Source organism: Delphinapterus leucas, chromosome 18 (genome assembly GCF_059928025.1).
Source record: "Delphinapterus leucas isolate spDelLeu-1000000601 "Yukka" chromosome 18, BTC_Dleu_Yukka2, whole genome shotgun sequence".
NCBI classification, from domain to species: Eukaryota; Metazoa; Chordata; class Mammalia; order Artiodactyla; family Monodontidae; genus Delphinapterus; species Delphinapterus leucas.
Genome location: NC_143146.1, coordinates 69,635,193 through 69,657,495, shown reverse-complemented (window position 1 = coordinate 69,657,495; position 22,303 = coordinate 69,635,193). Strand labels below are relative to the sequence as shown.

At 39.6% G+C, this 22,303-nt stretch overlaps 1 protein-coding gene across 2 annotated transcripts in view; it reads right to left on the bottom strand.

Moving 5' to 3' along the window:
- Nucleotides 1-22,303, bottom strand: part of STARD13 (StAR related lipid transfer domain containing 13) — a 295,675-nt gene that overhangs the window by 149,852 nt on the left and 123,520 nt on the right. The window lies entirely within an intron of this gene.

Here is a 22,303-nt window from a genome sequence, read left to right as displayed (position 1 = left end):
TTAGAGTACATTCCTGATGTAATTATTTAAATTAAAATTTGTCTGCCTTGCAAGTCCCTGTAGGGCAATAATTATGACCTCTTCATCTTGCAATTTACAGTCTCCAAAGAAGATTCTGTCACACAGTAGGCACTCAAGAGATACTTGTAAAAGGAATGAACAAAGGGATGGATTCACTCGTATCTAGGTATTTTTTAACTTAGATCTGTTGTTCTCAACCAATGGTGATTTTGCTTCCTTAGGAACACATGGCAACGTCTGAAGACACTTTGGACATTTCAAGTTTTGTTACTCAACTTGGGGGGAGGGCTCTTCTGGTACCTACAGGGTAGAAACCACAGATGCCTCTTAACATCCTACAATGCACCAGATAGCCCCCATAAAAAGAAAGACTTATCTGCCCCCCAAAATGTCAATAGTGCTGGGGTTGAGAAACCCTAAATTAGATAGAGAATATCTACAAAAATTCCATAAGCAGACAAGAGACTGCAGAAATAGGCCAGATCTCCTACTAGAAAAAATGCTATGGCACCCAGTCATATCACTTACAGAAAATATTCCACAGAAACATAAACCAAATTGGAGCTCGCAGGTGGTCATTTTCATCTCATAGCTCACTCTGTTCTCCCCACATAAGCCTCAGCCAGATAACGTCTTCGGACTTTCAGAAGTCAGCGTTTATATGCTGACCCAAAGCCCAGAATAACCCAAAGAACGAGACTTTCATTCAATAACAGTGGCATTATTTTTTATTGTGGGTCATGGCTCATAATATGCAATTCAGCTAAAAGGGAGAGATACAAAACATTTGAGATGACTGGCAGGAGAAAACTCTAAAAACGCTCCAGCACAAAAGGGGATTAAAATGTCACAGGAAATTTTTTCCTTGAAAATGGAATGGCTTATGAATGCTTCATTCTTCCCAGAACAGTTAAAACACTGTCTGGGCGGGCTGCACTGCCTGAGTTCGGAAGGCAGGCCACTTGTCCTTTGTTCCATTGCTCACCCCGAGAAGCCTTTCCCTGGTGAACTTGGCCCATGAGCAGTGAGAAGATACAGCAGAAGATGCTTCATCTAAGAGAATAATCTGCGTTGAATTTATCCCCCCTTTGGAAATAAAGAGACTGCCTCAAGCTGGGAAGCCAGAGACTGAGCAGAGACGGCCGAGTCTCTCACTGCAGATCACATTTGCCTGGCATTTTAACCATCATCTATTACCTGAAGACTCATTTGTCCAAGGCAGAGTGAAGCCAGCTCTTGCACTGACATGGAATCCAAAGTGATGAATGGGTCCATCAGAAAGGCTGACTCACAGCCAGACACTCTGCATTGGGTGGCATTAACCAGGTGTCCTGTCTGCTTGGAGTCTGCCTTTGCCAGACTCCCTGGGCTGTTTTCTCTCCAGCTACCAATGAGCACAGGGCCCTAGCACGATGCAGGCGGCATGGGCCGCAGCTGCCGTTTTCAGCTTGTCGCTTGGATGTGGTGGGGGCTCTGGGGGCATAATGAGTGTTTCTTTTCTGACAATCTGCAGATGATCCAAACTTTCTGGGATTTAGATTAATTTCCTGTTCGGCATGTTTGCAGGATGAGAAAACAATTATCTCCAAAATTACAAGTAATTAGCTGTTTGTTTGTCATTGTAAGATAAGATCTTACTGCCCTCCCATAACACACCCAGACCACACACACACACACACACACACACACACACACACACACACACACACACGGGCATCCTGTGCTCCAGTTTTTCAGTTGTTGTTTACAAGTCTCTTTCTGGGAGGTTAGAGCACAACTCCCGCCCACACCTTAACCTATATAGTCTTAACTAAGCCCGTGTGCGCACTGCACACATCTCCTGAAGGGTAAAGAAGACATGGGAGCACAATGTCCATCACCAGGATTTAGGCTCATTACGACAGGTGTGGTATACCTCACACTGTCCAGGGCATGAGAAAAGTGAGAACAGCCACTTCTGCTTTCACGTTTGCTCTCTCTAGGCAGGTGCCAGGCTGGCTGAAGTACCAACAGGAGGTAAGAACATGAAACTGAGGATCTCAAGATGGGTGTCTAAATTCTGACTCCATCACTGACTGGTTGTGGAAACTTGGGCAAGTCATTAGCTCCTCTGAGGCCCAGTTTCCTCATTTTTATAAGAAGGATTATTAAAATTCCTTGTAAAGCAGGGTTTCCCAGCAGTGGCATTATTGACATTTTGGGCCAGATAATTCTTTGGTGTGGGAGATTATCCTGTGCATTGTAGAATGTTTAGCAGCATCCCTGGCCTCTGTCTATTGCAAGCTACTAGCACCCACCCACAGTTGTAATAATCAAAATATCTCCAGATATTGCCAGTTGTCCCTGAAGGGTAAAACTGCCCTTGCTTGAGGACCACTGCTTTTTGTGAAAAACAAAGCTCATCTTCTTTAATTTCTTCTTTTTTTTACCTTTAAACTATCTTTTTTTTTTTTTTTTTGGCTGCGTTGGGTCTTCTTTGCTGCACGCGGGCTTTCTCTAGTTGCGGTGAGCGGGGGCTACTCTTTGTGGTGGTGCGCGGGCTTCTCATTGCAGTGGCTTCTCTTGTTGCAGAGCACAGGCTCTAGAGCACAGTCTCAGTACTTGTGGCGCACGGGCTTAGTTGCTTCACGGCATGTGGGATCTTCCTGGACCAGGGATCAAACCCATGTCCCCTGCATTGGCAGGCAGATTCTTAACCACTGTGCCACCAGGGAAGTCCTTCTTTAATTTCTTAATAAAATAGCACCCAGAAACTTAAATTCTATCCCTAAGGACTCAAGGTAGCAATAAAAAAAAAAAAAAAAAAAAAAGGAGCTGTGAGTAAAATGAGAGAACTCAGAGTTCTGTCCATGGAAAACAGGGTTTGGGATAAAATTGAGAACTGTTTGACTTCACGTGGAGACTCTTCCCTAGCCCTAAACCTTGGAGATTCTGGAGTTTGTTCTAATTCTGGGCAAGGAGTATGGGTGGAAGCATATTCTCCTTTGCACAGGGTTATAGGGCTTAAACAAGTTAATGTATGTACAGAACAATGCCTGTAACTACTCATACAATCACAATCAAAGGATTAGTGCAATGCAGTGTACACAGGAATGTCACCGAGGCACTCTGCACACCTGTGGGCAAAAGCACACTGCATGATGACTCTAGTTGTAGTGCTTCTTCCAGTTGTACAATTCAGAGAAATGAATCAATCAGTCAAAGGCCAGGCACATGCCAGCAAGAATGGCAGAAACCCAGAATTACCCAATGTGAAACATCTTACTGGAGTTACAAAATATATCTGTGAATTCTTTGGCCCTCCTCCCATCGTGTAGTGGGCCAATGCCCCCTTCCCTTGAACCTGGGCAGATCTTTATGACTATGTTGACCAACAGAATACAGCAAAAGAGACCCTATACCACCTCCAAGGGTATCATGAAAACGCATGCACTTTTGCCTTGCTCACCCTTGCAAGGCAGTCTCCATGCTGTGAGGAAGCCCAAGCCGCCAAACAGAGAGCAGCTGGAAGCCTCTGCTGAGGCCCCACATGTCAGGCAGCCAGTCCTGGGAGTGAATGAGGCTTTGGATGATTCCAGGGCCCAGTCATTGAGTCATCCCCAGCCTTCAAGTTATTCCAGCTAAAGTCACAATCATCATGGAGCAGAGACAAGCCATTTCTACTGTATCTTTTCCAAATTCCTGACCCACAGAACCCATGAGCATAATAATGGTTATTTAATGCCACTAAGTTTGGGGTGGTTTGTTACACAGCAACAGTATTATACTTCTCCAAGTTCAACCACTGCTGCTCAATGAATGTATTCACTGGGGAACTTGGGTCTTGTAGGATTAGCTCAGCTGGGGCTTACATCAGAAACAGTCAGAGAATGAGCCTGCCATTGGGCATGGTGAAGAGCTTAAGGTCAGACATATTGTCAGTGCTATCTATCTAGAAGTCTATCTTGATACATAAAAGTTGCAGAGGTTATGATTTCTCTCATGCTACCCATGTACAGAGCAGCTTGATCAGCAAGAAAGGGAAAACTAGATTTACATATAACTATCAGACAAGAACACTGTGAACCTTGAAAGAAGGATGCTCCCTTGGGAAGCCATGAACCTTCGGGACCTGGTTATTGGGTCAGGAACAGCCTGTCCTAGAGAATAAGCTGGCACTGACCCAGAGTTTGGGCAGTGACCTCAGTTTTTGCTTCTTGGGAGAGGTCATGGGAATAAGTGTGGCCATGACCTTCTAAGAAGAGAGACTTTGCCTGACTCGCCATGACCTTTGCGCATCTTATGTGTAGAGATAGCAATCTTGATAAAGAAAAAGTACACTGGACTTGAGGGAAATAGTAATAAGTTGTTTTCTAAATAGGAGTCAAGAGACTAGAGTGTGTTGAGAAAATAGAATGTGTGCTTTAGAGCACAGTAGAAAATTCAGTATCATTTGCACTTTATCCGAGTAAGCATACAAACTCTGTCCCCTGGGGGCTCTTTAGGCACCTCATTTAACTGCGATTTAACCTGCGGCTAGATTCAGAATACGAACTACTCAGGCAGAGAAGTAAAACTTTATATTAATAGCTCTTATAAAAAAAAACTATATGAGTATTTTTTATTCAATACCAGTGGGGAGCCTGCCTGAGGCAAGTATGTGTGATTTCATACTTCATAAAATATTTAAACATCTTTAAATTACTTCTGGAACAGTTCATATTTGAAATTCTCTTTTTTGATAAAATAATGACTGGCTGCTTAAGAATTTGGTATAAACAACAAGATCCCATGTCCTATAGAGACATTTGTTTATTGGGTTTCTCTACAAATTAATCTTCTGGTTTCAAACTATTTCAGCCAATTGGCCCAATATGACTAGTGTTTTGGTTTATTCACATTTCCAGAATGAGGAACTAAATTTTATTTGTATTTAGGTACATAATACTCTTAGAAAAGCCTTTCTTTGAAAAATGAAATCATCAAGCCAATTTGTAATGTCTAGAGGTTTAAAATTTAAATCTCCTTACTACACATATTAAATTCATTTTATATTAGTATTTAATTTTATTTATTCCTTACCGATAAATTTTTAAAGGGATCATGGCTAAAGCAGAAAGAAAACATGTATAGTTCCATCAAGTAATTTAATTAAAATCCAGGGAAACTTCTGTCATAAGTTGACCCAGAATTTACTGAGCAAGAATTACTAATAATACAATCACCAGGTAGGTGTCTCCAAATAGAATGAAAATCTCTAGTAGAAGGTACAGTAATAAATTCAAATGAATGAAGAGATAAATTAGTAATTGGGAACATTAAAGTTTAAAAGAATATAAATATTTTACCATTCTGAAAAGTTATGGAGCTAAATCCTAGGTTTATCATTTCTTTATTGCCACAGTTAAAATTCCCGTCACTGTGACTATTTTTCTGGGTAGTCACTGTAACAACAAAAACTAAACTATAAGGGGAACCCTTGAGCTGTGGAAGAAGATAGAGTCAGATAGCCCTGGGTTCAAGTCCTGCTAGTTATTTGGGTTTAACTTGAACAAGTAGCTTTAATCTCTCTAGGCCTCAATATTTTAGCTTTTAAAATGGGAACACCAACAGTACCTTCTATTATGAGGATTAAATGAGACAGTCATTTATCATGTTTAGACAGGGCCTGGACAAAACACATGTTCCTTGATTATTACTCTCTCTCTACTTTCATTCTGACCACTTCAAACCCATATTCACTTATTCATCTTTTTAAACTACTGTTCAACCAATTACTTCTCTACTCAAATTCCCTCAGTAGCTCCCCATTACCTACCAAAAAATTTTCAAATTCACTGCAGTCTGGCCTCAGACTCCTTTTTCAACCTTATCATCTCACTTCCTACACCAGATTTGGAGTACATTTTTTTTTTAATTAAAATATAGCTGATTTACAATGTTGTGTGCTGCTTCTGGTGTGCAGCAAAGTGATTTAGTTATACATATATATATATTTTTTCATATTCTTTTACTTTATGGTTTATTACAAGACATTGAATATAGTTCCCTGTGCTATACGGTAGGATGGACTACATTCTTAATTACTTAAATTATACTTTTGAATTCATTCTGTTGTCCTACTTAGAATAAGTTCCTCTGACTTTTGCCCAGTGGAAGCACAGCCACTTTCCATAGCTCAGGCCCAAGAACCTTTTTTCCTTACCTTACTGCCCTGCTGACAATGCACTCTTATGAATACCTATGTTTTGATAATCCGTTAGTCATCGAACCATGCACTCTCTTGAACTGTTGGTATTAATGATAGTTTATATGTCTTATCTCACTTAATTGTAATCTCCTTGAGGGCAGTGATCATGTTTTATATAATTTTCCATCATACTCAACAGCAACAAAGATCTTGCAATCGACTTTGAACAATTATTTGTTGAAATACTGACTAGGTTAGGTTCTCCACTAGCGTAACTGATGCAGAAGAAGTGATATTCATTCCTAAAATGTAGCCTTTCTTAAATATTTGTGTTAATTATTGCTATGTTACTAAAGTTGATTTCATGAGAAATTCACCACCATTCCAATCCTTACAGGGGGAGCACAAATGCTAGTGTAGCAGTGTTAGCAGAGAGGTAAGCTCTCTGTAAATGATGTGCCCTGACTTTTTGAGAACAGAGGAGATCAGCAATGCACTTTTCGCCAGAGGAAGAGCATTCCATGCTCTTGGATGATGGGATATGAGTTATTCAGATTCTAAGGAAGACACATGGTGAAATGATGGGGCAAAAATGGATGAAGTCTTAACTCCAGGATTCCCCAACAGTTAGTAAGAATCACCCCCAGTAATACCAGGCACGGATGCCTTCTGCTAAAAGATTGGAAGCTGAAGCAATGAAACACCAAAACATGAGAACAACAACAAAATAATAGCTAAAGCTAAAGACTCTGGCCATTGTGCCTCCACTCCCGCTGCACGGATGCCATCCCCACACCTTTAACACTCTGTGGCACGAGTTTAAAGCCCCCATTAAACAGTGGTGTGGATTTTGTTTTAATGTGTTGTTACATCCCAACACCTGCACTTGGCACAGAGTAGGTATTCCAGAAGTGACTTTGTGAGTGAGTGAGTGAATGAATGACTGTGTCCCTTCATGCAAAAATGGAAAGACAATGAATGAATGCACTTCATTTTCTGTAAGCTGGTGAGTGGGTTACAACAAAGTTAAGATTCAATGTTTCGAGTTTATCAAAACTTAGTAAAAACAGAAGACTTAAAAGACTGTCTCTGAAAAGAAGCCAAGGGGATTCTAGGCTTTGAAGATATCTTTTCCTGCTCCTTGTGCTGTCTCTTTGCTTCTAGGCTTTAGAGCAGGCTGCACACTTGAGGGTGGGGTGAAGGCGGAATAATGTACTTCCTCTGGGCTTATCTCACATCTTATGAGAATAGTTCAGAGGATGTGTGATTAGGTCCCAACTGACTGCACTGCTAAGGCAGATGTGCTTCATTTGGGGAAGTTAGACTTGAAATATTAAGAGTTAGGTATGTTTCCATCAACTTCATACCAGAGTTAAGGTTCATATTCTGGACTTATGGGGTAGTCTAATGAGTAACTTTTAAGGCTAAAGAGTAATTTTTAAGGACTAAAAATACTTTCTATTATACTCAGAGTTTGACAGTTATCTGCTTTCAGAGGTAAATTCCATTTGATTAGGAAAATCCTTGTTTAAAATTGCACAGTTTCCTAGCTGCAGTAGTTATACATTTTCTTCTCTGAGGAAACTTGAGACATTCTAATTTCAGACCCACTACAATTGGGCCCTTCCTTAGCTTCCACTTTATTATTTATCCAAAGTTGGGTATTTTTTTATCTTCTCCACAAGGAGTTAGTCCACAGTGTAATGGACGATGTTGCTGGTTATTTGTGTCCTTTCTGTTTCCTTTTCAGAGAATGTATATTGAGCCCTGAGTAAGTGCTTGGTTCTGCAATAAGTACTTTGCATGTGTGACAACACTTCATTCCAGGCCGTGGACGTTATTATTTTTCTTCCCACTTTAAATGAGGAAACAGGCTTACAAAGTTCATAGAACTTGCTCAAGATCACACAGCCAATCCACGCTGGAATTAGGATTTGAACCCAGGTCCAGAGAACACCAAAGCCCATGTTTTCATTCAATGCACATTGCATCTGCAAACTACAAGTTTTAGAAAATGCACAGCCTCCCAGAGCCAAAGGAAAGATGTCTGAGAGAGTCTTTCTCTCATAAATCAAGGCTCTGAAGACTTCCTAAGTCCCATGTCAAGTTATTAACAACAATCACAAAACATTATAATTCATTAAAATGGCTAATCAATGAGCAGAGACAGCTATAAACAAGAAACGTGTTCTGCTAAGCCAAAGGCTGCAGAGAAACTCAGAGCATCACGAATCTGGGTGGGGGTGGAGAGACGTTAGTCTTAGCCTCATATGCAAGAAAGAAGTCAATAACGTCTTACAGGTCAGCTTTGCTGGAGTAAAGGTTTTGGGAAGCCTTCACACGCTTGGATTATTCTCCATCAAACAAGCTCCTTCCCCTTCATTCATAAAGTTCCCGCTCAAATGCCACTGCACTCAAGACACCCAGCCTTTTCAAGTAATAACCACACATACAGAATGCTCAACAAAAAGATTTTCACACCAGTCTCAGCTTAGTAACTGCCCTTCCTCCTGAAATCTAACATCATCAGCACACTCAAACACTGAGAACAAAACAAACAAAAACCTGATATCAAAACTACGGAACAGGTACTCCCCTGGTGGCACAGTGGTTAAGAATCTGTCTGCCAATGCAGGGGACATGGGTTCGAGCCCTGGTCCAGGAAGATCCCACATGTTGTGGAGCAACGAAGCCCGTGCACCGCAACTACTGAGCCTGTGCTCTAGAGCCTGCGAGCCACAACTACTGAGCCCATGTGCCACAACTACTGAAGCCTGCAGCGCCTAGAGCCCGTGCTCTGCAACAAGAGAAGCCACGACAATGAGAAGCCCGTGCACCGCAATGAAGAGTAGCCCTCGCTCGCTGCAACTAGAGAAGGCCCGCGTGCAGCAACGAAGACCCAACACAGCCAAGAAAGGAAGGGAAGGAGGGAGGGGGGGAAAGAGGGAAGGAGGGAGGGAGGGAGGGAGGAAGGAAGGAAGGGAGGAAGGATTGCTTTAAAAAAAAAAAAACACTATGGAACAAAACCCGAACATCTTAAAGGGATATGTTTGTAAAGTGTGCGTTCTTTCATCTTTCACCTTTCTTTCCTGAGGCTTTGCAGACCAGGCTGTGCTGGGCAAGGCCCCACGAAAGCACTGGGCACGTCCTTTCTTCATCAGATAATCTGGGCAGGTGACATCAGGTTCCTTCAGGCCTCTCAGACTCAGGCAGTTCGCCGTGATCACAGTAAGCTCTTGCAGGCCTCCAGCTCAACAGCCACACCAGGCTATCCTGCCTAGAGGACAATCACACTACCTACTGGCCTTGACAGGAAGCCTGGTTTATACTGGAGATTCTTAATTCAAAGAAAGCATATGATCTATGACGCTTCGATTTGTCAAAGTCCCCAAGTCTATCACACACTATCTTTCACTTCAAAAGATTTTATTCTGCTCATGATTATGGGAAATTATTCATTAAGGGTGAAACAAAATTCATTAGCTGAGTAAAAAATACAAAGTAAAATTCTCGACACCTCAACATAGCAGAAAAATAAGAGGGAAAAGTGGAGTTTAAAATGAGCCTTATTAATTACATAGATTCCCTCATAGCATATCAAATACATAAAAAGAAAATACAAAATAAAGGTAAGAATTAGAATACTTTGTCTATTTGGGAACCAACTAAAAACAAAACAAGACCACAGAGTGGCACATTATTCCCATATCCATGAGGGGTGATATAAACTATTATTCAAGGAAGAGAAGCAAGTGTGGTGATGTTTCGTGTCCAATTGAGAACTAAAGAGCTGGGGCTTGCTTTGTATGGCTCCTGTGTTCAGGCCCAGAGGTCCCTAACAGGTACCCTGACATCACTTAGCCACGACAGAACTGAGGATGACGCCTTCTATCTGGATTAATTTCACATCGATTCTTTTTTCTTTTGATAATATCACTGAATAGCAGGAGCTGGTATTATTCCCATTTGATAGATGAAGAAACTGAGGCACTGAGAGATTAAATAAAAGCATGCATGGTCACCAGGGTACATGGTCACCTCGATGGTGACCTCAGGGTCACCCAGGACACAAAGGTGTCCTAGAAACAGGCCTCCTGCCTTCCAGTCCCCCAAGCTTGGTTTCTCTTTCCACTGGAAACATCATTATTCTACTTAAGACTCACGCTGGCCCTTTGTTTTCAAGATTCACTTTCCCTGCAAAGTTTTACAGCTGCATGTAATTCATGTGTCCGGTTGTTTTATCCATGATTTAGCCTGCTTGCATTGAAGAAGCAGCACTATATATACTATGAGTTATCTCTTTAAAAACCCAATTATTTGGGAAAAGCTCAAATCCCAATCAACTACCAAAGAATTAACCTTTTCTCCTTAAAAACTCCCTGCCCTGAGCACTCACACAAGCACAGTCAGTTCATCAATCTCTTTATGTAAATAGTCATGCAACAAGGGAGGAGGTCTGTTTATTATTTTCGATCCTGTTTTGGCTTCTGGCAAAATTGCACAAACAGCAGAAGTTGGCAGAACATTGATATTTTCTTCTGACTGACTACTGTTCTCCAGCTACAAGTGCAGTACAAGGGCAGAGCACAACTGCGACTATTCTGGTCTGCAGGCCTCAGCCGTGACTGAGGTCAAAACTGCAAAATCTGGAAAAAAAAAAATAAAGCTCCATCCAGGGCTTCTCTCCGCAAATGGAGACCCTGGCTTAACACATGCTTTCCTTCCACTATAGAACTGATGAGTTCAAGATCCAGAGTCCAGAGAACACCACAGGTCTGACCTGATTCCCATCTCGATTCTCACTTGCAAAGGCCCACGGTGAAGGTCACATGAGCCGCTGAGCTCCGGGGCCCTAAGAGCCCTGGGGAAACCTGGGGGAGTATGGACATCGACCCCCAGCACCTTCTAGGAAGAAGGGCAGCATTTTGCAGGGTCCGGAAGTAGGGAAAGGGGGTTGGGGGCGGAGGAATTTGTTCTTTCCCTCTGTTATGCTTATTCCTACCTAACCTTGCTAGACTCCTTACCAAAGGCCAAATGCTGCTGCCGTGTTGTTTACTTTGGACAGAGCGCCCTTGATGAAGAGCAGCCAACCCTCAAGAGAGGGGTGGGAGGGTAGTTAGTATATAGGATGATCACGACGAATTGCTGCTGGTTTTGGAGGTAAAGTCCTCCAACAACTTGAGGGACTGCTGGGGGAGAAGAGGGAGGACTGAGAAAGTCCAAAGTGATGAAAAAAAACAGAACACCTTGCTTGGATTCAAGGTAGACATGCTTACATAATTATGAGGGTGCTGGTGTTGTCAGTGGTAAGCTGACATAGGCTTCTGAACCACAGACTTGAGTTCAGAGTCCAGCTCTGCCACCTACTTGCTGGGGGACTTTGGGAAAGTTATTTAGCATTCTGAGTCTTCGTTTACTCATCTGAAAAATGAACATCATAAGGCCTTGAGTGTTAGGCCTTACTATGTTTATTTTCCAGATGAGTAAATTTAACTCTCGAGTCTTCATGGAAATTAAATAAAATAGCAATAAATGCAGTGCCGAAAACAGTCCCTGGTACATAATAGGGAACCCTCAATAAGAGCAGGTATAAGTATGCTGTCAGTGTTTTAAAAATCTTGTAAACTTTTCAAGAGCTAAAATTTGTGGCATAAAATTTATAAAAAGTCAAATCATCAATCCCCAGACCCAAATATTTGACCCAAGTGCACAGAAATTTTGATACATTATTTTGCCTTTCCATGACAAACCCCAACTTTCACTCTTCTTTTCACTTGGGTGACCCAGTGGAAAAGTTCTGCCCCAGCCCAGGAGGTATGGCTTGCCTGCACCTCTGGACACAGCTGCATAGACTCCAGCAGCCAGGAGGAAGCACGACTGACAGTTAAGAGCTGAAAAGAACCTGTCTCAATTCCACGTCATTCCTGCCTTACAGAACAAAGCACCAGGCTTCACAGAACAGAAGCTACAGTGTCCAGGGCCAGTTCTGCTAAAGTGACCAACGATGGGAGATGGACACAAAAGTGAGAGGAGAAGGGTCACATGAAACAGAAATAGAATGGCTCTGTCAGAAACTGAATTGTAAAGCTGGAGGTGAGGAATTAATTTTACTCTACGTGGAAGGGGGAAAGGAAAAAGTTGGACTCTGAAACCATCTCTACTCTACCAGTTAGTTAATGTTTGACAACCGTATTGCTCACTGCCAAGTTTCCTTATTCGATCAGGTGAGCCTATACTTATCTATAGAGTCTACTCAGGGAAATGTACTTTTCCATACAGCAAAACCAAGTGAAAATCCACTTCCAAAGGAACAACTTAGGGAACGGAGACTAGAAACGTCTCAAAGTAGGAAAGCTTGCATATGCATTTGTCAGATCTCTGAAAGATTCTAGGGAACACAGCTTCCTAATCCAAGATGATCAGTACTATCTTACACTCATAAACAAAAAGATAATCCATATGGAGTGGCTCCACAAAATGTCACACATTCTACCAGTGAAGGCATTACTGTTATAATAGCTTTTCAGGGTTTCCAGGATGCCATACGCAAACATCAAATATTTTATCTTATAAAACAAGGCTTTTACTAAGTTCAAGATTAACGTTTATGTCATGATATAAAAAGACTGGACTAACTAATGTTTCTACTCTTTGTTGGCTGGGGGGCACAAAAATGGAGGAGGACCTAAGACTACATATATTCCATAAATAAATGAAGCAAAAGAATCCACGTTGATTTAGTCCATTCAACTTGAAGGACAAATTTCAACAAATGTTAATTTCATATCCATATGCAGTCTTTTACAGCGGAGGAATTCAACAATATGAAGAATATTCCTGAATGAAAAGGAATGAAATCCTTAGAGGAAATGGGCAATGAAAGCTTCTTAAATAATTTGCTTGAATTAGTTCGAGAAACAGAGTGATTAGTTTTTAAATTGCCAACTGATCATTAGAAAGTTTATCGACATTTTACAGCATTTCTTTTCTATGAACTCCTCTAAGCAAAGACCACTGTAATACTGGAAAGTTTCTACAAAATTAAGAAAAATCTCAAAGTTAAGTTCTCAGTTTAGAAAAATCACAACATGTTGAGAGGGGAACTCAGACATTATAGATAAAAACCATCAGATATATAGACATAACCCTCTATTACTGGCTAATGAGGCTGGTCTAGGGCCTTGCTCCCACCCTCACACACTGATAGCCTCCCTGGCCTTTCACTCCAGCCTACTGAGAGCACAGCCCCCTTTCCTCCAGCACTGCTGCCCTCTCTCAGCTTTACAGTTTACCAGCAAGTCATTCCCAGAGCTGGGAACATTTCCTGCCTCTTTTATTGGCAGAAGGTGGGGATCAACAGACTTTGCTATTTATCTTTATGAGTTGAAATGCGGCCTAAACCCATCACTTTAGGTCAGTTCAGAGCAACTAAGAATAACTGCTGTGCCCAGGAAACCACACTTGGGAACGACAATGGTTTTCATTACAGCTTAAGATAAAAAACAAAAGAACAACAGCAACAACAAAAAACCCCACCTTTTGTTTCAGGTTTTGTGGTGGATACTTTTTGAGGACACAAAAAATGTGGCGAGAGGTATGCCTGCCTTAGTAAACTTGGTATATAGTACATAATTTACTCTTTGTTTGCTGATACAATACCTTGAAGGGCCCTATGTACATGGATGTTTGTTTAATATAAATATTGATATATTTTCTTATATTGAGCACTTAGTATGTGTCAGGCACTGTGTTCTGTGTTTAATTGTATTCTCTCACTTATTGCAATAACTATGAGATAGTGGCTATTACTAGCTCCTTTTTGCCCGCAGAAGAACTGAAGCTTAGAAATGTTAAGTAACTTGGCCAAGGTCACTCTGCTAGAGAGATATAGAGCTGAAGTTTAAACTCAAGCTGCATGACTCCAAAGGCCTCCAATTGTTTCAGTAGTAGGTGTAGAAAGTTTAAAGTTTAGGTTAAATGAACAGTGTCCCTAGGACATTCTTGATCCCACGATCAAGAGCAGAAAGTGTTTCTTGAAATTCAATCAACATGTTTCAATTACTTGCCCCGAAGAATACAGATTTCATCATCCCATCAACAGAATAACTCCTGGAAGATTGTCCTAGAAGAAGGCAAGAAACAAATGCCCATCTCTCTAATGCTTTGTGCTACCATTTCATGACTGTTCCAAGCAATTCCAATGGATTGGCTGCCCTGGCCAGTGATAATACATAAGAATTCAAATGTGGAATTACATCACACTCAGTATTGGGACCAACAGATGATAAACTCAGTCCCTGAAATTCTTTTGCTGTCTTCTTCAAGATATCCTGCAAGACTGATTTCCCTTCTTTCTGGCCAAGACTTTTTCCCCTCCTTCTTCTAGGAAGCCAGTAATAAAAACATCTAAGCAGCTTTATCTGCCGTAGACCTTCCTCCTAAAAGCACAGCAGAGAGAATGGAATACTAACAGTGAAAATAGGAAAGTGCAGGGAAAGGGTGGTAGCAGACTCTCCTACCCAAAGAGATCAATGTAGTAGTGAAGGCGATTTGATTAATAAGAAATTATTATACACAACACATGGTCCTCCAAGTTATACCTTGCAACGGATTTCATTCTCTATTTTGAGAAATGCATTTAGCAGGAAATGTATTGTGTCCTTCAAAGCATTTCGGAGAGATTTAAATTCCTCTACTAAGAACTCTAGTCTTATTTAGGTGAGAATGGTTGGAATATCATTGTCATTGGAATTGTAAATCCTTCTTATTTCTTACAGTAATTTTAACTATTATAAATAATTTGGAGGTAGTAAAACCTTCAGAGGAAAATATGATTTTATGACTATCGTATTTTTTTCCAGTTTGTCATTTGGTGAATACAAATGCATGTGAAATGCTACTGTTCACTTATAGAGATTGAATACTAATCCAAGGTTCTTGTCATCCATATGCATGATTTTCAAAATTACCAGTAAGACGAGACTTGGAATGCAGGAAGAGAATGCCTTCTTCAGCTCAAAATACTGATATGTAAATTAGTTACTTGGTGACTGCGGAGTCCCTTTACAATCTCCTCTCTCTCCTCTACACTGTTTCACTCTAGTGTTTTATCAGAATGTTAGAGACAGGGCAATGCAAATCACTGGTATTTTAATCAGCTCTGCCTCTGTCAGACCTTTAAAATTACCAGGATTCCTATGGCTTGTGAGGGAAGTCATTTGAGAGTCTAGCCAGACATTTCGGATTTTTTTCTATTGATTTCCTTTTTCTAACAGCATTAGCATGTTCTGTAATTTTATTTTCCAACCATTCCATTTAAATTCCTTTTGATCCTAAGCTTCTCTAAAAAAGAGAATTCATGTCTTTTCAAACAATAGTGTATAAATTTTCATAGTAATCTGTGTGTCTGCCTTGCCCTAGACTGCACCATTCTACAGTGATTGCTCTGGCCCTGTGTGACTTTACAACATGGGGATTTGAGCTACACGGTATGGCTAATTCTCCATGTATTCTGTTGCAGCTTTTTGATATTCTGTGGATTTCTCTCAAAAAGCATCAGTCATAATGCAAATGCTAATTTGTTATCTCTTTGCCAGCAGGAGGAAAAATACCTTAAGAATATTTGTAGTCTTCATGGGAAACTTGATAAGTTGCTTATACAACTAGACCAAACAGATTTTACTAACAAAAATGACCTATTATCTATCAGTTCACTTTATTCTGTCGTTCCAAGGGAGACTTTATGTAACCAAGGATACGTTTGGCCCTTCAAGTCAGAAACTGACTCTGAGCCACCCATCAAAGTTTGAGCTTACAGGAGTCCACCTCTCCCATCACCTATAGCCAGGGAGAATTTGAGACTCCTAAAGAGTTTCCTGTTTCTTTCCTGTGGGGCTGTGACTCCACTTTCCAGCAGTAATGGAATATTCTGAATTAGCTGCTGTAACTTCCGACCCCTTTGGAACTCAACTAGGACTTTGGCTTTATCGTAGATACAGAGCTAAAAAGTAATCATTTCTTTCTCCTTGCCCAGCAGTACCTATCTTGTAGGGTTACTTGAAGATTGTTTACATTCTTTTTATTATAATGATTAACTCTGCCCATATACCTACTCCTTCAGTTTTCTGATGGGCAAATGTGCGGAGGGCACTTAATCAGGTTAGGATCTTCCTTTGGTTGTTAATTTTCATAAAAGATATCCATCCTGCCTTAACCCAGTAGATTTTTAAAGTATATGGAGCTGGCCTTATTTGAAAACAGAATACTTGCAATGTTACTCTATAAGATACAATCTCAAATTATCAATTCATTCAAGAAATATGTTCAAAGAGAATTATCTGAATGGACCACCAGCCCTCCACTTTCCTAAACCAGACTTTCCAAAATGTGTTCCCCAGGGAACATTGATTTTACATGATGTCACTTCCTGGTATCCAGTACAAAATGGTTTCATGATGAAATATGGAAATATGTCAGTTTAAACAAAGTTAAATTACTTTCTGCAGGATTTCTCTGAGGCTTTCATAAATGTGAATTTCCAAGAAGGGAAGGAGGATGCAGTATTTCCCCAAATTACTTAACCACAGACATATTTTCCTCCTGCCTATCTATCTATCTATCTATCTATCCATCCATCCATCCATCCAACCATCCATGTAACTAGAGTTCTGAGAATGAGACATAGAGAAATTGTCTCTAGACAGTTTCCATGCTATTTCTAGATTAAGCCAGAGAATCAGAGGATTACCTACTGAACCTCCTTGTTTTGATCCGTCCACCCCATCCTCAAATATTTTTACTGAGTTATAATTTGTTGTTATGCTCCCACTTCCACTGCAGGATGCTGTAAGAGATTTGCTAGTGATTTCACTATAGGAATGTTTAAAAGCACCATCGACTATGGCTTGTAGTCTCTTTATGGGATTTTTTATGAGAAACTGCTCTTGTATATCAAGTCCTTAGGAGAAAATTCTCCCAAATATCAAGCCCCAGGGAAAGCTGTGCTGGTATGTTTTTACCTTATGGACATGGCAAATCTTCCCTGATCACGTTTTCCTCTTTTCTTAGATTAGGAAGGCTTAAGCTAAATCTGTAGCCTGCTTTTAATAATTATTCAGGGCCTTACATTGTAAATTTTTATATAATATCTCTTCCTAGTTTTATCTTATTAATTGACCTACATTTTTCTTTTCACCAGATTTATCTTTTTTTAACTGCGTTGTATCTTCTTCTCTAAACTACCCCAAATCCTTTAGGTAATGAGGTAGAATGTAAATTAATACATAATGTCCTTACCCACACCAAAATCATATGCAGATTGCCCGAGGAGATAGAAAATGATTGTTACGTGATCCTCATTTCATTCAAATATCTGGTGTGCAAAACGCATGGTTGTCTTCTTATGTCTTCTTCCCTAGTCTCAGCACCTCGTTCTCATAGCTAATGAAATGTAGAGACAGAGCACATCCCTCTTAATGATATGTTTTCACTGAATTTCCATTTATTTTCCTTTATATAGGAAGTTTACTAAAACCCACTCGTCATTTTCTCTCTTTCTAAATTTGTCTGGGCCATCAATTGATATTGCTCAGACCACTAGTGGTGGCTTTTTTTCTAACTTGTGCTTCTAAATCAGCCATGATTAGGTTGTTAGGGAAATGGGGAATCCTGTTTTATATAAGTTGACCAGTGTCCCAAATTTACTAATAATTAAAGCACTGATTATAGTGCGGGGGGGAAGATACGAGAAAAATGAATCTCTGTTCACTTAAACTAATGTCACAAAATCCAGATTTGGCAATTGCCTGCATCTGGGATGGGTGTTTATAAATTCAGAACCAATAAAAGCAGTGAAGTGCAGCTATGAAACTCTCAAGTTTTATATGTGTATAAGCATATTGCTCTTTGCTAATTTCTTTCTAGTACTTATTTCTTGACTGCTCATATTTTTACTATGTGATGATTTTTAAAATGTTATTCAAAGTTAGTTGACTTAACAGATTTTCCTGTAACTTCTGGTTAAACAGTATCCTTTGTGTACAGGCCCTTCAGTCACCAGCACTGAATAGAAAGAGGCTCTGATACATGAAATGTGAATTTGTGACAGTTTTGTGTTTTTTTTTTTAAAGAACTTGAGCAACACATGACTGATGCATGCTTACCCTGTTTTCTGTGTTCCATCTGTCTTTCTGCCAGTGTATTCATCCTCCATTTCTGAAAGTAGCTGAGAAAGAGAATGCTAAGCATGGAGAAAGGGCAATTCCAAAAGAACAAAAGGTTGTTTAACTTTGGCTGATGCTACCCAGTTGGTGGAGGTCTCCTACACCAGGGATGAGAAATGCCACCACTTAGGTTGGGCAAATCCCCAAGATATCATTTGACTTGATGGAGGAATGAGAGAGAATACATCACTAATGCCCAGTTCCATTCCCTGCAAACATAAAAAAGCAGTTTACTCCACTCTAGTTGAGTTCAACTCAAGTGCTATCTCTAAAAATAGTGTCAGGTAAAAAGTCAATGAACGTGCAAAGATCAATTTTCACTAATTCTCCTAGTAGTGAAATTTCCACATTTTGCATTTACTATCAAGAAAAGAGGTCTTTTGTGAGCTTGGGGATCCACCTACATTAACACTCTCGGATCCCTACGGTCCTTGCAATAGGCTAGGCACTGCAATAACTCCATTTTACAGTCCAGGACTCCTGATAAAGAAAGGTTTTTACAGGTTTCTTTATAAATATAGGTTGTACTGACATTTAAATAGTCCACAAGACAGGACATCCTAACGTTCCTATTAAATTGATAATGAGAGCATTAACCAGGTATCAAAGAAGTATGTCCGGGTAGATGTTGAATGACATAATAAGGAAAATGTAAATAAGAATCATCTTTCTCTTAAAGTAATAACCTGTGATCACAGAATCCTAGAGTTTTAGAGAGGATGGGAGCTTCACATTTATTTAATCCAAACTCTTTGTTTTATGGAAGAAGAAAAGAATGCCCAGAGAAGTTGTGACTTGCCTCAGATCACACAATTAATTAGCATCAGAAGTAGAACTAAAATCTGATTTCCACCTTACCATTTCCTTGACAAGATGTAGAAAAATTATAAGCCATTGATTTATTCCACGTTAGACAGCTGCTCTGTTTCCTTTTGGGCTTCTGTTACTTTAGGTTTAAATTTCCCTGCGTTACACACCCTTGTTCAAGGAGTTATTGACTCAACTACAGAAAGACCTTGGGAGCCATAGTCATACCATCTCACTTTCTCATCAAGAAATGAAGGCCCAGCGAAGTTCTGAAACTTGCCTGGTAAAAGAATGAGAGAGTTTCCAAATAGAGCCTGCATCCCTGTCTTCTTTTTTTCTGTAGTTCAATGGACTTTATTGCAGTCTGGTCCATATCATGCTGTTTAAAGCATTACAATATTTTTTTAAGTTCAAAAGCATGATGAATTCTTTCACAAAGCAAGTAATCACATTTATACATTTGCTTAAATTTGGATTTTCCGAGTAACATGTGTGTGTATAGACTTTAAGCATGATGCACATGTAGCCAATAAATCGTAACCATCTAATGACATAAGATCCCAATTCACCCCTTCCATGGCCTAACATACTCTTCCTCCACCTCCTCAGTGTCCTCCCTCTTGTCCATTCCAAGAGTCTGCCAGTAAGGGAAATAAGGACCGTTACAATTTTCATTCTGTCTCCCTATAACAATTTCCCCATTGATTCAGCAAGATTGTGGGGCAAGGATCATGGGCAGTATGACTTGTGTGATAAGCTTTCACTCTGCAAAACACCCTACTTTAAACATCACTTCTCTTTTTCACTGGACTTAAAACTCCAGAGCTAAGAAGATGGCTAGAGAAATGATGCATGTATATTTTGGAGCATACCCTATGAGAAGCAAGTTTAGATTCATCCTGAGTTTGAGCAACTAATTCTGATCCTATGTATCATCAAAGATTCCTTTATTTCTCTTCCCTGTTTTTCCCTCTCATGAGCGGATCTGCTGTTGAATCATGTCTGTGCCATTCAATGATTATCTCACTGTAATGAGGTCACTGAGGAGCAACTTACTCTTGTTTGCACTGTTCCCAACAGCCATGAAAGACTGTAAGTGTTGATCTCGAAATTACATTAATATAATGCTAAATCTTCCTTGAAAGATCTATAGCAGAGTAAACAATCTTAATGATGTGGCTGTCATTTCAAGATACCAGTATGTGAGTTACAAAAAATATCGGTGTTATTAATTTAATATGCACTTGATAAACTTTAATTGAATGATTATGGGCCATTAGTATAATAACCCGACATTGTGTACTATTGGGTACTAACTATTGGGTAAAACACATAGCAGTTTGCTTCCACTAGAGAAATAAGACCTGACTGGAAATCTCACAGTGATTCTGTAACATGGTTCATTGCTGTACCCTGAGTAGAAAAGACTGAAATATTATATAATCCAGAAATCAACCGTAGGTTCAGTAGTTTAACACTCATTATAAAAACTAAAAAATGGTTTGGAGTATTACTGAGCATGGTCTCTAGCTAAGATACATTCAAATACCAGCTCCTACTATGTAACTTTGGAGAGGTTATTTGAACTCTATGTACTTCTGTTTTCTCACCTGTAAAATGGGTATAATAATAGTACTTACCTACAAGAATTTATTTTTTGAGGATAAAATAAATTGGAATATATATAAAGTGCTCTGAGCAGTGCGTGATACACTGTTATTCTCTATTACAGTAAACCAATCTACTCATACAGTAAACCCAGTAAAATCATTTTGCTTCTGCTTTCTCAATGTCTTACGACACAATCGTGCATTGTATTATTAACTCATTATTAACAAATAATGAGTTCCTAACCACTGGATTGTTGGAATTCTTTCATGCTTCCCTATGATCCTAACTGTCACTTAATTTTTAGGCATTCATTAGCTTCAAACATTCCATTGCCCAGTATTAAAAAAAGTGAGTATGCTCAAATTTTCTAATTAGGCAAAATGAAACACAGACACAGAATACATTTTCAATGATCATGCATGTGTTCATAACTTCAAGTCCTCAATGGAAAAACAATCTTCATTCCAGAAAGAATATAATTTTTAATGAAATCAATCATTGCAAATTCATTTAAGGAGATTTACAAAGACATTTCAAACTATTTGTATGCAATGTTTCTAACATAATACACTTCATAAGCATGCTGAGGAACATTCAGAGTGCAGACTACAAATCATCAAATCATCACCAAACATTTATTGAGCCCCTATGTCCATAATGATGATGACGTCTGGTAAAGCACCGTTGTCAGAAATCTCTAAAACTAAAATGGAGCTGGTTTTTATTATAAGCCTAGTATATTTTTAAATCAAGCCACAGGGAAATAATTACTTTTGTTCCTATTCAATCAAGACATGCACACAGAGTTTATGGAATGACATAATATCCTTCCTGAAATCAGACCGGTATGTAGGACCAGTATCCTTCACACATAACCAGTTCCTGAACCTTTAAAAACAAATCCTAATTTCCAAGGAAACAATCTCATCAAATGGTGCTCACTAGAATACATATTGTTCCTTTTGGAAACATTACAATAAGATTTTCATGATTACAAACCCCAACTTCCCCTCTAAAATTCAATATAATCTTAAACTTATTTATTTAAGTGGAAATTGTACTTTTATAATGGCTCTAGAATATCCTGGTCAACTTATGTATCACCAATATAATAATTTAGTTGTTTAGAAGTCTGGGAGGGGGTGGTTATAAACTTCATAAACTTATTGTACATGTGTAGTATTTGTGTGTGTCTTTTAAATGGGCAACAGAAGTTTCTTAGGAATGTTCACCTTTCTACTTTCTACAAACCTATCCTAAGATAAAGCGCATGTTTTAAACTATTTTTGGAGAATGATGAGTGTTAGTGATTTCTTTTCCCCCCTGAGAATAAAAAGGAACACGTAACAACTTGTAATCAATATCCTCTCCTCTCTGCCTTATAAAGCTGGTGCTTCTGTCACAAGATTTGCTTTGACATTAGCAGACACTTATCCTTTACCAGAAAAACAGTATCAACAAATCAGTGGCAACT